This window comes from Panthera uncia, chromosome B4 (assembly GCF_023721935.1).
Source record: "Panthera uncia isolate 11264 chromosome B4, Puncia_PCG_1.0, whole genome shotgun sequence".
In the NCBI taxonomy this organism is placed as follows: Eukaryota; Metazoa; Chordata; class Mammalia; order Carnivora; family Felidae; genus Panthera; species Panthera uncia.
This window is the reverse complement of record NC_064809.1, coordinates 14,900,198-14,909,576: the sequence shown is the minus strand read 5'-3', so window position 1 is coordinate 14,909,576 and position 9,379 is coordinate 14,900,198. Positions and strand designations below refer to the sequence as shown.

The 9,379-nt window shown below is 40.6% G+C and overlaps 1 long non-coding RNA gene across 2 annotated transcripts; it reads left to right on the top strand.

The window, feature by feature from the left end:
- The first annotated feature begins 219 nt into the window (after nt 1-219).
- LOC125920014 (uncharacterized) lies at nt 220-8,318 on the top strand. Of its 2 annotated transcripts, XR_007456912.1 has the most exons (4): nt 220-646; nt 2,945-3,034; nt 3,137-3,247; nt 7,766-8,318. It is a non-coding gene; the product is annotated as an uncharacterized LOC125920014 (long non-coding RNA). The 2 variants fall into 2 exon arrangements; XR_007456911.1 differs by lacking the exon at nt 3,137-3,247.
- Nucleotides 8,319-9,379: the final 1,061 nt, after the last annotated feature.

Below are 9,379 nucleotides of genomic sequence, written 5' to 3'. Positions count from 1 at the left end.
CTCTCTGTGTCTCTCAAAAAATAAATAAATGTAAAAAAAAATTATGTAAAAAAGCAGCTGTGTGCTATTGAGAATGTGCCATACAATTCCTCCATTTGATCAGCAGAATGGATAGAAGTCCCTTTGCCTCATCCAGGATTTGTTTCTTGCCTGCGAATTGCATGAAAACCTATTCTGGGTCTTCATTGCTCACACCTGACTTTGCAGATGTACCCACCCTGAGTCATTCCTGTGGCTCAGATTCATGATTCTAAACCAGCCTTACATGAAGGTGACTTTGTAATAGGTTGGGGATAGACAGAAAAGTAAAGAGGAAAAAAGGTGGAAAATACAGGTTTTGAAATTAATCAGGGATTTATTTAAAAGGACAAGCTACTGTTACGTCACTGATTATGGCAATAGAAAACAACATCATATTTTTTAACATGGGGCAAATTCAGTATTTTAAAATAAATCCTGTAGGAATAAAATATCACTTAGACTCCTCAGAGGTGGGATTATTACTTTCCTTCTGGCATGGGTGAAAGTCATGGGAATGTTTATTTCCCTAAATTTTTTTTGCTTGCCTTCTTTCCTCTTTCAGATAACAGGACAGTCTGACTTATCAGCATAGAAAATATTTCTGTCAGCATTCGGAGAACGTGGGGTAAGTGTAAAAGGAGAGTGGTTATGTCAGGCTGCACTTTTAACCTAAGCCTAGACACCAAGAGCTGTGCTACATTTAAAAAAAGAAAAAACTTGCTAGGCTGTCACTCTAATTAACAGTTGATAAAGTACAAACATCTTAGCACATCACATAATAGGCAGATTGTGCCCTTTGACGGGCAGCAGAAACCTCACAAGAAAATATTACATTGAGGGGGCGTGTGAGTGGCTCAGTCGGTTAAGTGTCTGACTCTTGATTTTGACTCAGGTCACCGTCTTACAGTTCGTGGGATCAAGCCCCTCGTCACGTTCTGTGCTGACAGCTTGGATTCTCTCTCTCCCTCTCTCCCTGCCCCTCCCCCTCACAGACACACAGACACACACACACACACACACACTCTCTCTCTCTCTCTCAAAATAAATAAAATCACTTAAAAAATATTTCATTGAATGTGAGGATTAAGGTGGAAAACATGACTTTAAGTGGGAAGGAGGAGATAAAACCCTCTTGCTATGGCAAGACACCTTTTCCTTCAGCTGGAAAATGGTACCGTTCAAAGTAACAGTCCACTCATGTATCATGTCTTCCTTGAATTATGGTTCTGACATGATATGCTCATCTCCCAAAATAGAGCGCCTGTCACCACCTTCGAACTATATTCAGCTCTAATGAGAGGCAACGCACAAAAGTTGCTCTTAGGTTCAGTCGAATCCCCAATCATTTGAAATGTTTGAGCACTTTAATTTTAAAATAAGAATGGTGTTTATGTATGAATTCAAAAGCCTTGACTGAAACTTCACTTTTCAGTAGAAATCAATATCTCCTGTAGTAGAAAGTAACATCCCTAGGAGCTGAATCTAAAACTCTCAGCACAAGAATACATACAAAATACAGAATTAAAAATTGGGTTTTTTTTTCCTAACTATTCCAGATACACACTTTTAACCAATGCCCTTGTTTTTTTGTTTTTTTTTTTCTATATCTCTTTTTAAAAAATTTAATTCCGGTGTAGTTAGGATACAGTGTTGTATTTGTCTCAGGTGTACAATATAGTGATTCAACACTTCCATACACCATCAGGTTGCTGATCGCAGATGTACTCCTTAGGTACTTAGGTACCTCACCTACTTCACCCATCCCCCTACCCACCTCCCCTCTGGTAACCATCAGTGTGTTCTCTCTAGTTAAGCATCTGTTTCCTGATTTGTCTCCTTTTCTCCCCGCTTTGTTCCTTTATTTTGTTTCTTAAATTCTACATATGAGTGAAACCGTACAAACAGTGTGTGATTTTGAGTAATGATTTTTCAAAACATGAAATGGGGGGATGCCCGGGAGGCTCTGTCAGTTGAGGGTCAGACTCTTGATTTCCGCTCAGGTCGTGCATGACCTCATGATTCCTCAGATCGAGCCCTGCTCAGAGCCTGCTTGGGATTCTCTCTCTCTCTCTCTCTCTCTCCCTCTCCCTCTCCCTCTGCCCCTTCCCCTCTCACGCACTCTCTCTCCCAAAATAAATAAATAAATAAACTTAACAAGAGAGTGACATGAACCCATTTTCCGTAAAAGAAAGGAGGCGTTCAAATGCGTCTGGCGTTCGCAGTGTTGGAGGGTCACGGTATATTATTGCATGTTGGGCATTAACTTTGTGTCGCTGGAGGCCTCCGCCATTTTGCACAGTGCCACTGTGCTCCTTATGTTTGAGTGCAGAAAGAATTCCATTTGGAAGACTTTGAAACAGGGGTGGCTATCATGGCTGGCTGCCACTGAAAATTGAAATCGTGACCTTTTTCTCTTGGTAAAGGTAGTCCGAACCAAAGGATTTCCACGAACAAAATGTCTCTGTAATGTCTCTCTCCATTTTCCCTGTTCGCTTCCATTCTGGTCTGTTTGGAGATTCTCCCACCTTGTCTGGACTCCACATCGTGCACCCTGGCCTCACTGGGAGAGGGGTAGTAGTAACTCTTAGTGTGCTGCACCTAAGTCCACCTGCCAGACACTAGCCCTCACCCCTGCCAGCCCCCTCTAGGTAACACTCATTCTCTTTCCTTCACGCCCAAACATAAATCCCTTGTTGCTGCAAGTTTCTGTTCTCTGGAGCTCCTGAGTTGGATGTGGTTGGGGGCGGGGAGGTAGGGAGCCATGCTCAAGTATTCATGAATGATAATGAGTTCATGAGTTGTCCATCTTGCTGGGACATTTGCATACTCTTATGGATCATCTGGGAAAGATACATTTTCTCGTCTTAGAAAAACCTGAAAGTTTAATAAGGTACATTGTTTTTGTTTTTTTTTTTTTAAAAAGGGTGTCCTATGGCCAACCACATTTGGAAAAACTACCCATTTATGCCCGTTATTGGAGATTCATAAGACTTTGTAGTTTTTCCAAGCCCGGGTAAGTTCTACAGTAAAGACAGCTGTTCGTTTAAACCTGGGATTTCCCCACATTTATGAACATTAGTGAAAATATCTGTCTGTGTGCATTTTTTTTTCTTAGTATAATGACTATTAATGCTCCCTGGAGAACACACTTAGAGATATACTTCATTATTACAAAGTTGTGATTTGTCTGCTGGTGTGAATTTCAGATACCGCGGTGGCACCTTGAGTAAGCATTTTGGAATTAGATTTTCTTTCAATTTCTCTCTCTTTTTAAAAAGTTTTTATTGATTTATTTGAGAGAGAGAGAAAGAGACAAAATGAGCAGGGTTGGGGCAGAGAGGGGGACAGAGGATCCAAAGTGGGCTCTGTGTTGATAGCAGGGCTCAAACTCAGGAACGGTCAGATCATGACCTGAGCCGGATGCTTAACAGACTGGATCACCCAGTCAGTTCAGTCTTTCACTTCTTCTAACATCACGCTATCCACACAGCTCTGCCTCTGAGTATTTGGCTTTCTTATCCAGTTTACTATGTGATCAGTTCCAGTTTTACGTTTATGTAGACAAATCATTCACCTGTTATTGACATCATCACTGTACTTAAAGTTCTCTTCAGCAGCCCATTTAGGAAGAGGAGTGTGTATTTAGACAAAGAAAGCGTCTATTTTCTGCCTACAGACAAAGGCCTTACCTTGTTTCCTCTTGCCAAGTTTCACCCATTTCTCTTCACGTGGAAAAGGGGGTCTGTGATGTCCAGGGTTGTTGCCTCGAGCATGTAAACACCCCCAGATCAAATCCTGCAGGACCAGCGATGGTGGCTGTACTGTAGAAAGATGAGGCAGACCACATTTTCCTGGCTGAGAGTCCCCACTGTTGGAAAGCTGGGTGGGGAGTGCCATGGTTGCTTCTGATGGGATCAAGTTGCCATTTCAAAGCTGAGCTGGTCAAACCTGCTGGCCTCCGAAACCACTTGCTTTGATTGAGGGCAGTTTCTCTGCATTGTTTGGGGACAGAACAGAAGGGCCCCATGCAGGACATCACATCTTTCTCAGTGCTTCTGACCTAGCAGTGGCAGTGCCACTTTTCACTTAGGATCTTTTTGACCAGTCCATCAGCGACCCAGTCTGGACTGTGCACCTCCTCTTGACCTTGGGGGTTAGTGTCACCTGGTGAATCTGAGCCTTCTTGGAGAGGTCATCAGGAATTTTATTCCTCTGTAAATTAGGCTGGAAAGAGGTTGGAAAGAGGAACATGAATAGAAGCATAAATGTGGGGCGCCTGGGTGGCTCAGTCAGTTAAGTGTCTGACTCTTGATTTTGGCTCAGGTCGTGATCTCACAGTTGTAAGTTCGAGCCCCACATGGGGCTCTGAGCTGAGTGTGGAGCTTGCTAGGGATTCTCTCTCCTTCTCTGTCTGGCCCTGCCCCACTCACATGCTCTCTCACTCTCTCTCTCTCTCTCAAAATAAATAACCATTAAAAAAATAAAAGCGTAAATGCTATCAGTTGAAACTAGGATGTATAATTTCTTGTGTAAAAGTAAGTAGTGTGTCCTGCTTCATAAAGAAAATAATGCTCTAATAATTTAATGAAAAAAGGTAGTTTTGTCCATCAAACCATCATTTGAGAATATACAGGGGAAGGTATTATTTTCCAAAACTAAACCAAAGCTAAAACAAATTAAAAACGCAGGAATTAGAGAAAAAAAACCACACATTAGAATCTTAATGTTTGTCCTAAAACAATGAAAAAGGTAGATCTGTGTACATTTTTTTTTTAGCTTTAACACAATTTTTAAAAAATATTGCATAGGGGCACCTGGGTGGCTCAGTCAGTTAAGCATCTGACTCTTGGTTTCGGCTCAGGTCATGATCTCACATTTTGTGACTTCGAACCCCACGTCCAGGTCTGTGCTGACAGCACTGAACCTGCTTGGGATTTCTCTCTCCTTCTCTCTCTCTGCCCCTCCCTGGCTAGCTCTCTCTCTCTCTCTCAAAAAAATAAATAAACGTAAAAAAGTTTTTAAAAAGTATTGCTCAGAGATTTCAAACATTACTCGTAAAAGCAGATTAGAGACAATGCTTAATTTCTAAAAGTGTAGCTTAAAAAATTTTTAATTTTAAATATAAATTTAAAAATGTATAGTATTTAACTAACTGAAAGTTCTGATGAACTCCACTGAGTCTCAATTTGCTCCTCTGTAAAAGAGAATGTAGACTGGGCATAGAGTAAGTTTCATAGTTTGTAATAATGTGAAAGCATTTTATAACAGAAAAAAATAAGCAGATAAAGTTACTATTATTATAATTCAATTTGTTTTTAAGGGTAAGTTCTAAGAAAGCAAGCTATTCTACTTAGAAAAACATGACAAGACAAAACAAAACACATCCCCATATCAGTACATCATCAATCCATCCAATGCCTTCTACATATAGTCTAGGTTCTTTTCCAACTGCTGTTTTTTCACTGGGTCTCAAGGTAAGTGAGATGTCACTTGAGCCCTTTAAAGGGTGAATCTTAGGGATGCCTGGGTGGCTCAGTTGGTTAAGCATTAACTCTTGATTTCAGCTCAGGTCATGATCTCACTGTTGTAAGTCCCAGGCCCAAATCGGGCTCCATATTGACAGTGAGGAGCCTAGCTGGGATTCTCTCTCCCTCTCTTTCTGCCCACCCGCCCCTCCTGCCTCTCTCTCTCTCTCTCTCTCTCTCTCAAAATAAATAAAGAAACTTAAAAAAAAATTAAAAAGTGAAAGGGGAATCTTCGTTTTCTACTACATTTTGGGTCCTTTGGACATTAGTCCCATTGGTTTTCCAAGCCAGACATTTTGGGCGCTCATGTCTCCAATGTAGATCCCAGGGGTGGGGGTGCCTGATGAGATCCTTTGCTGTTGTGGGTTGCCACTCTGGGGCCGGGGTGTTGATGAGACCATGTCTCTCTGCCTCTCCTACCCATCTGGACATGGTCTTTTTATCCTTTGTTGTGGAGAAGCAATTCATCTAGTTTTCAGATCCTTTTCAGAGCTGTAGCTATAGATTTGGTGAGTCCGTAGAAGGCCGTGAGTTCAGGATCTTCCTACACTGCTGACTTGCAGGAGTTTCCCCCTACCCCCCACTCCCACCCTGGAGCATTCTTTATAAGAACCAAGACACGGAAATAGCCTAAGTGTCCACCACCAACAGATAAATGGATAAAGAAAATGTGGTATGTATAAAATGAAATGTTACTCAGCTGCACAAAAGAAGAAAATCTTGCCATTTGCAATGACATGGATGGAATTTGAGGTCATTAAGCTCAGTGAAACAAGATAGACAAATACCACATGATCTCCCTTATATGTGGAACCAAAAAAATAAAATGAGCTCGTAAGTTTAGATTGGTGGTTGCTAGAGGCAGTGGTGTGGGGGGTGGGCAACATGGGTGAAGGTGGTCAAAAAAGCCAGATTTCCACTTCTAAAATAAATAAGTTGTGGGGATGTCATGTACAGCATGTGTACTATAATTAATAATACTCTATTGCATAATTTGAAAGTTGCTAAGAGAGTAGATCTCAAAATTTCTTATCACAGGAAAAAATTTCCTAACCATGTGTGGTTATGAGTGTTCACTCGAATTATTGTGGTGATTATTTCATACTGTATACAAATATCGAATCGTTACATAGTATGCACGAAACTAATGTGATGTTTATGTCAATTATACCTCAATTCAAGAAAAGAAAATAATAGATTTTACACTCTTGCTCTTCTCCATCCTCCCTGCATAAATTTCCTGAAATCCAGCTTCTAATTGCTCCTATTATTTCCACTTTTCCTCCTCTGTATTTTTTTTTTTAATTCTGTTCATGGGAACCAAGAGTATTCTTGGTAAACTCATCCAATACAGCGCACAACCTCACTTTCTTTGTATATTTTCTCAAGGTTACTAGATGACTGTGTTGATCATCTGGGTGCTTGTTAAAGCAAAGATTCCTGGACCCTTCTGTAGTCCTTCTGTATCAGTGTTTCTGAGTGTGGCCTCAGAATTTAAATTTCTAGAAGATTCTTGCACATACTAAAGTTTGAGAGCTACAAAGTTTTTTTTTTTAACTTACTTTTCTCAATAGTTTCTTTTGGTAAAATGGGAAGAGAAAATTTTGCAGTCCACCAAGAGCTTGTTTTCTAGATGACAGAAAACAGAACAAGTACTTAAGAGTATCCACATACATTATAAAATCAAGTCCTTGTATTTTTTTTCTAAAAATCAAGACCTGTGGTCACTTTGAAGTGAGTCTGGACACAGTCTCTTTTTTAGTATCTTGATGAATTATTCCTGAAGAAAAGAGAAGGTACAAGAGAAGGGCAAGAGGGTGAACCCTTCTTTCTTTTGAGGAGGTGAGAGCTAGATGCCCAAAGACCTGACTGTTCTGCAACCTTAGATGGATCCCTTTGTTTACCGGGAGTGGGGTCGGGGGGCAGTTTCAGGTACCTTATGTAAGGTTGAGCAAAAGAATCTCTAGTTTCCTTTGAGCGCTAACAATGTATCATTCTGGGGCACCTGGGTGGCTCAGTTAGTTAAGTGTCTGACTCGATTTCCACTCAGGTTATGGTCTCACAGTTGGTGAGATCAAGCCCTGCCTTGGGCTCTGTGCTGAGAGCATGGAGCCTACTTGGTATTCTCTCTCCTTCTCTCTGCCCCTCCCTGCCCCTCAAAATAAATGAAAAACATTAGAAAAAAATTTAAAACCCAGTATATCATTCTTCTTCTCTAGGGGAAGTATAAAGCTGAACCAAACACTAAAATGGAAATGAAGATAGAGGTTCTCTTAAACAACAAATACTGAAGATGTATGCTTATAGCCAACTTTCCTCCTTACATTTTCTTTAAAAATAAATGATGTAAAATTACCATACAGCAGTGAAAAAGAATAAAATACACATCACGTTGGTTACATCTCGGGAAATAATACTGAGTGAAAAAAAAATCAAGTTTCAGAAGAATTCAGCAATTCCATTTATATCAACTCAACACATTCAAGACTAAACTATGCATTGTTTGAAGATATCAACATATATGCCAGACTACAAAGCAAAACAAGGGGATGATAAACCAAAATTCAGAGTAGCGGTTTTCTCCAGGGAGAAGCCCCACAACATTATGGAGCGGCACATAGGCCCCCTCAAAGGGGTGGGCGTGGGGGGGGGCACTCTATTCCTTATCCTGGGTGGTGGTTTCATGGTCCTCAATTTTAGTGTAATTCATCATGCCTTATACACATGTCACAATTATTCCTTTGTAGCCAATCAGTTTTTCATGAAAACAATTAAAAACCAGTCAGGAACATATAATATTTTGATACATGGCAAATTTTGCTCCTCTATTGTGTGTGTTTCCATGCTGTTTCTTTCTTTCTTCACAGACTTTCATATTTAAGTAAATAGGCATTTCATGAGAAACATGAAACAGAACCCTGTACCTCGGGAGTTCTTAATGTAAAAACAAAACAGCATCAACAACACAAGGTAAGAGAACATCAACAAATATGTAACAGGTACCTTTGCTAAAGTAAACTAGAACTGTATAAACAGGGATTGTGTAAGGCATGCATTTCTGCAAACAGAGAAATTTGGTGCCAGGTTTCCAAGTCATCATCCTGTACCACTATTATTAGCTCCTTCCATTTGAATAGCAAAAGTTCTTTTATTCACAAATATTAAAAATTATGCCTTATTCTTCCCCATCCCCTTGGTCACAAATGCAATGATTCATTTTTTAAATATCATTATCCAGGCACTGCTCTGCAGGAACTATTCTCCAAAAGAACACCAGGTTACGTGGATGTTGAGGCTGGATTTCTTGGCCACACTGTTGAGCCCAGGAGTCTCCCACTGGTAGATCAGTGATTTTGCAGCTTTGGAAAATGTTAAATTAGTCATCAGGCACCTTTACTGCAGTTGGCCAGGCTTCCCGGCTCATAGGAGATAAAATGCCTAGTGAGGTAGGGAAAACAAAACAGCGAGGTCCAAGATTTTAGAACTTGTGAACTTTCTCCCAAGGCTAAACACCACCAACAATGACCACCCTGTTCCCCAACAGACAAACACACTCTACCTCGCTCCCTCCTTCACTAAATCCCAGCCATGATTCAGATCCTGGAGATCACACAGCTGTGTGTGTTGGGGGGTAGACAGAAGGAGAGGGCAAGGGCAAAGGAGAGAGATTGGCTTCCTTAAGCATGTCTAACTTCTCAATTCCCTGGATTATACATGAAGTAAATCATTTCGTATGTCATGTAAGTGCACAGTGCAAGAATTTTGCTTCCCTGAAATTCGGCATCTAGCAGAGGTCACAATTAAAGTTGTAGTTACAAAATAGAATTTACTCA